Consider the following 6,806-nt stretch of genomic DNA (forward strand, 5'->3'; position numbering starts at 1 on the left):
TAGGTCCACCACTGATGGTAATTCCTCTTGTGTGCCAAATTTCTGTGTATCATATTGTTTTAACCAACAAATTATTTTGTGCTTTGTGGCTTATTTTTAACATTCCACAATAAATAAATTCGTTCAATCACAGTCCAACCTAATTTTACATGAGCTAATAGCTGTCGTGAAATTGAGTTAAGATTCCCTAGCTACAATATACAAAATTTGCTTTTGATTCTGTATGATCTAAATAAATGTTTATATTTTTTCTCTGATTTAATAAAAAAGGTTCCATTTCTTGTTGTCCTGTTTTCAGTTTATTTAGGTTTGGGCATGTCATGCCATGACCATGGCATCTAATCACTATGTTTGTGGAATCCTCTGAATTAATGTGTCCTTTCTAGCAAAAAAAATTATGCACATAGATGGTACTATATAATATGACATCTTCTTTTTCTTACATAATTCCACTAGTGCTCTTATAAAAAAGTCAAATTACTTAGTGAATCCAGATCATATTGTAAGGTAGCTAGCGAAGAGAAACATATGAATAGCTATTACTCAGTTCAGTTACAATACGAGAACAGACAGAAATTCTGTCTGTCACAGAATACCAATGGATTGTTTCGCAAAAAAATAAAAAACAGAATACCAATGGATTATAGTAACAGGGAAGCCACTGAAGAAAGATAGGCAACATTAAGGAATCATAGATGCAGCAGGATACATAACCAAATAAGATTAACATCTCCGGTCCGCAGTTAGAGAGGTAAAGTTTTGACTGAACGCCATGACACTCTCCGTAACATATAGCAAGAAGCCAAGAAATATTGTATGTTCTTCTAATACATGCCCTGTTTCATGAAAGCAGCACCTTAGTTGTTCTCCCAACATATTTCTGGCTAGCTTACCTCTACTGTATGTATGTGCGCCTACTTCGGAGGCTTGAAGTAGGCATAGACAGCAAAGAAGGTCTGAAGCGCAGACATGGTGAGCAGGACCAGGGCAGCAAGCACCGACATGGTCACCCAAGGGTTGCTGAAATAGTTGCGGACCTAGCTCTCAAAGATGGCTGAGGCTAAAACTATTATTCCAAAACTTTCCAAGTTACATTCTTGTGCATGTACTGATGTAGCAGGTAGTTTATTTGCATCGGTGAACTAGCCATTTTTAATTTTTTATAGTGTGATGTTAACACAAAACTGTGCTCATGCTGATACAGTGATCTAACAGGCCGTATAGTATCCTAGAAGCAATCGACTCGGAATTTATTCCTGGTACGGTATACTGATGTTAACTCAAAAGTAATGGAATAGGTACATCATCGTATAAACTGTCTATATTTATGTACTGTTGACTGATCATATCTGAGATACAACAAAATTCCTTTCGGGCTGATGCTAACTTATCAGTACACGTTCAGATATGTTGCTTTATTCTGTTGAGTATTCTCAGCTACTTTTCTTAATGATCGCAATTTGCATAAAGCAGCCAGTTAGCATCACACCCGGAGCAAAAAAGTATATATTGATGGTCATGGTGACAGTATCAAGCTGGCGTGAATAGCTGCCGGCAGTTCGTGTGAACCAGAGGTGGACGCCACATAGTTCAGAGGATGATCGATGCATCGTAGCACATGAAAATAATGGTGGGAATCTTGTTTTCTTTTATTTATTGATATGATAAAATAGTTTTTGTCCCTGATTATTCTAGGAATATATAGCCCTGAAAGCTAACAAGATGACTGAAACCCACTTTTACCACGATTATGAATACATAATCCGAGCAAGCTTATTTGTATTTTTTAAAATATCAATATCTGGATATACCTGATCATAACAATGCAAAACTATCTAGTCTAGATTCAAAAGCACTGCAATCAAACATTTTATGGTAGTTTGGGTAGGTTGAAATGTGATATTACATGCCTAGATTTATGTATATGTGGTCCAAGTATTTCCAAAATATTTGGAAGTTATCTATTTATTTTGAGTATGTATATATTTCTGTGTATGCCTCAAAACTGAATTTCTGAAAAAAAAAGTATATTTGTGAATTTCTGCACATGAAAGCATAGTGCCTGGCGATGAAGCCTCGGTTAATTAGTACCATCCAGATTTAAATGCAGCTTATAACAGATAGTAGCTTCTGCAAAGTGAAACTACAATTCAGAATTGAATGCTATAATCACATTCCTTTTGATGCGTTAAAAAGAATGGAGAAGGTTATAGACCTGAACGTCCTGGATTAGTCCAGATGTTTCGAATGGCCCCGATAAGCTCATAGTGTTCTGGTGCTGGGGCTGACGCGGTATGGACTTCATTCACAAATGACACAACGGGGTATCTGGAAAACGCAGTGTTATGGACAAAATGAAGATTAAATAAAGATGATTTGACAAGCAGAAAATGATAGCCCACGGCACCCTGCATAAGTCGACGAGTTTGGCAGCAGTACCCACACAAATAACACAATGCATCTATCATTCGGTTCACTACTCATGATGTTTAGGCTTTCCACTACTCACATGTTTCACCAAGTTCGCATAATAAACTTCCAAAAGAAAAACCCAAAATCAAGAAATCTCAAGACAATAGTCCTGGGGCACACAAAAAATTGAACCAAGAACAACAAGTTTTTTTTTAAAAAAGAGCAAAAGAATGGGGAGGACAACGCAGGCTGTGGTCATAATCCAAGCCAGATTCGACCTCGTGTATATTCTTTTCTATTTTCTTGTAGTGAATGTTAAGGCCTGGTTTTGATGTACTGACCTACGAGATGGAGTATCAACTTGATGCTCCCAGGTGCCAAGCTTTGGTTTGGCGCCCACCATCTCACTCTGAGGCTCGCCCATGTTGGTCATGTCGTCGTTAGCGCTCATGTCGCTCATGGTGCTGATCTGAACTTAGGGAGGAAGATAGAGTGGCAAAGACGCAAAGTGCATAATCAAGCTGGGAGCAGCTGATCTAGATCGACTATAGAGAGCTTTGGATAAAGGCAGGCAATAGCTAAACTAATGATGGTTAAAGAGAGTGAGTGTGGGTGCCATTTGGTGGAGGACTATGACCGTCTCTCGATGTATATAAAGGGAAAGAAAGAGAGTTTTGGATACTAGATGAGAACATAAGAGTAAATAGAAAAAGGAAACTGCTTGCTCTACTTTCTTTACTTTTCGCTCCCGCTCATTCTCTTATGTAGTTGTGGGCTGATAATAGATAATCCAATTTATCAGACATTCATATTGTAAAATAAAAAATGGCCACGGTAATATCTGAATCCAGGTGAGCATAAAAATGGATGTGGTAGATATCCAAATTGGTTTTACAAATGATGAAGTACTATGGACGGATAACATCGTCTCCAGCAAATCAAATAGGCCTTTGTAGTTTGTAGCAGAAAATGATATGATCAATACAAACTGACAATTGGACTTCTTATAGAATTCCATTTGTGTACCCGGGGATAACAAGCACTTATTTGTGAATCGGGACGTATATATCTATGGCAATGACTCAATTCAGTTTACAATAAGAGTACTGAATACAAGGGAATACATCAACACGCAATGCGCTGAAGAAATATAAGCAACATTATGCAATCATCATACAGGCGCATAGCAGGCTACACATGGCCAAATTAAGATCGGAAGCAATTTAAATCTCCGGTCCATGGTTAGAGAGTATTGTAAACCGCCGCCAATACATGGTCCAGTTTTATTGAAAGCAGCAACTGAGATGGTCTCCGAACATAACATTACCGGCTAAGCTTACCTGTGTTGTGCTCTTACTTGGGGTTTGGGGGCTTGAAGTGGCGATAGACAGTGAAGAAGCTCTGCAGCACGGCCAGGGCGAGCAGGAGCAGGGCCGCGAGCACCGACATGATCACCCAGGGATTGGTGAAATAGTTGCGCACGAGCGCCGCGCGCCACTTGTGACGCCTGCTGTCCCTGTACTTGTTCACCGCGCCCATTATGCCGACCAGGTAGTTGTCGGCGGACCAGTGCACCTGGGCGACTATGTCGCTGAAAAATCGCCAGGCAATGCTCCTTCTGCTGTTGAGATGGTTGACAAGGATGCCACGCAGGCCCAGGATCCTCATGTCCTCCGGCGAGGTGACGAGGCAGTTCATGAAGAAGGCGTAGGTGGAGACGTCCCGCGCGGTGTCCGGGTATGTCTGCTCGAACGCGATGAGGTTCCGGAACATTGACTCGCTGAAGTCGTCGAGCTCCAGCTGCGGGATCTCCAGCACGCCGCGGGCGAACTTGATGTCAAGGAAGCTCGTGGCATTCTTCCTCGTCTTGAACCGGATCCCGGCCTCCTTCAGCTCCTTGGCGCACGGGATCCACTGCGGGAGCTCCGACAGCAGCTCGCCACTCTGGCGATGGCGGGAATGCTGCTGGCGGTCAGTTGTCGGCAGGCCGACGGAGAGGTAGAAGAGGTGCAGCAGGTGGTGCACGTCGTCGCATGTGATGCTCGAGTTGTGCAGCATCTGGGGACGAAGGGTCCGGAAAAGCCTGAGGCTGCCGCTCACGAGGAGCTCTTCTGACTCATCCTCATTCCTGAGCTGCTGAAAAAGCTCCCGGATCACGAAGAAAGGGATCTGGTTCTCAAGCAGCAGCAGGTCGCACGGTCTGCCATAAACCTGAGCCCAATCCTCATCATCGTCAAACTGATCTTGAGCAAGCGGTGTAGGATGAAGCAGCCGTCTTCTAGCATAAGCTGGGCCACCTGGTTGTCGCCGTTGCCCAAATCCATTGACATTTCTTCAGAGTAGGATGCGCGAATTCGAGGCACGAGACCCTTCATGCTCTCGAAACAACCGTCCAGTAGCGCCGAAGTCCTTTCACGGTCCATGAAACGACTATGCCGGCTGATGAGCTGCCGCAAACAGCACCATTTGTATTTCTGAAGCCGCCGAATTCCCGGAGGATGATGGTGAGGAACAGGCCTACCCAGATAAACAGCAACCGGGATATGTTGTCGTCGGGGATTATGATCCAAGTTTGTAAGCTCCTCGGGGACCAAATAGATGGTGGGAGGCTGCGTTGGGTCACCATATTCTGCAGGAACCGCGCCATACAACTGGTCCAACATTGTCTTAAACATGGACGGAATTGACCGAACTGTTATGGTATTGGGGTCATCTGACAAGAATGAATATTGGAAAATACTTCACTAATTAGTACTTACGTAACTCTCAAAAAAATTACTCCTAAAGTAATGTATGCTGACGAGATTCGATCTAATTAGCTTGATCTTGTAATAACTCTATTCTCCCCTTGTAATAAATCTATTCTCCCTGGATCAGACTATTTCAAAAAAGCTCTCCTTTACCGAAGATGACACAATTGCATTAGAGATAATATAGAGATGATCTCATAGAGAATCTTTTTTATACTCGCTGGCCTTAAAATGGAGCTCGGCTACATCGACGTCCCTATTTTCGGACAAAAGAGCAATACACAGTTGGAAGTTTTACTCCATTCTGATTTTCTTTCTCATAAATTCTGATTTTGTTCCTAGAAGCGGTGTACAAACAAACTACCGCCTAAGTTTAACTTACAACCCTCGACCCAAAACTAGTTAGGATGCAACCTTGAACTATCAATAATTATAGTTACTTTACCTTGTTTGGTATTAGAGTTCTTGTGGGGATAATCTCTAGCAAATTCCAACTCTCCACTTATCTATACTTTTTATAAAGCAAATCACCATCAACTGTAATTAATGTTAGTCTATCTCGACATGCAATTCATCCACATTATCTATTCCATTAGCCAAAAAAAAATTCCATGTCATCCCACTAACATTTATTATTGGTGTATCCTTACATGCTAGCAATCCATGTCGCCAATTTTCATTCACTTGTACACATAACCGATTTATAGCCATCAAATATACATAAAACAATGTAAGTTAAATTTAGCATCTCAACTATTTTGAATAATTGAATCTTTTATATTGCTATAGACAATTTCATATTTCATGTGTATTATACCATTTTATTTATATAATATAATTTACTAGAAGATTCAATTCGTGCCCCAACATGCAGGGTATCGTTCAAGTTTCTAAATGCATGTTTGGTACAGAAGTATTGGCCTAGTTTAATCCCACTTTCCCAAATCCTAGTATATTTCTCCCGGTCCTCAAAACTATACCTCTACCTAGTGGATTGGAATTAGGGTTTTGTGAGAATTAGGTGAAGGTAAAGGTTTCACCCAATCAATATTGTCAGAATCGTGATTCTGAATCGGATCGGAACCTCTATGATAGAATCACAAATCGTAGAATCTTAACTTTTGGAATCGTAAAGTCTTAGATTCTACTTAGCAGAATCGTTAAATTGTTTGGCTCAAAATGGGTCGTAAAGTCGTAGAATCGCATAGACCCAATCCTATAGTAGATTATCCTCACTAATTTTCACGAAATTATCACGAGTACCAAACAAAGCCTTAAGAGTATGAAAAGGTAGTTTTGGTGAGTTGGCATCTGAGTGAACTAGTCAAGGCTTGATTCTGCATCCTAGCAGGGATATAAATTGTACTATGTATAATTACCGCACAAAAGCCGCATCCACATATGTTTTGAAGATATGTATGAAGTTTTTAGAAAGCCAACGAATATGGATGTAGCTGGAACGGTCAGCCGGATATCCAACATATACCATAGCGGATATGGTATTGTCTCTTTTAATTACTGATTTTTTTTTTTGCGATTTCACTCCACCCGCGGTTGGGAACTAGTAATTCGTTAGGTCTACAACGATCTTGGATGGACTCCTAATGAGCTATTTTTCACTATTTTTGTTTGTAGTTTTCCAGT

At 41.0% G+C, this 6,806-nt stretch overlaps 1 pseudogene; it reads left to right on the forward strand.

The window, feature by feature from the left end:
- The first annotated feature begins 831 nt into the window (after positions 1 to 831).
- LOC124684505 lies at positions 832 to 4,527 on the forward strand (annotated as a pseudogene).
- Positions 4,528 to 6,806: the final 2,279 nt, after the last annotated feature.

The sequence above is a fragment of the Lolium rigidum genome, chromosome 1 (assembly GCF_022539505.1).
Source record: "Lolium rigidum isolate FL_2022 chromosome 1, APGP_CSIRO_Lrig_0.1, whole genome shotgun sequence".
In the NCBI taxonomy this organism is placed as follows: Eukaryota; Viridiplantae; Streptophyta; class Magnoliopsida; order Poales; family Poaceae; genus Lolium; species Lolium rigidum.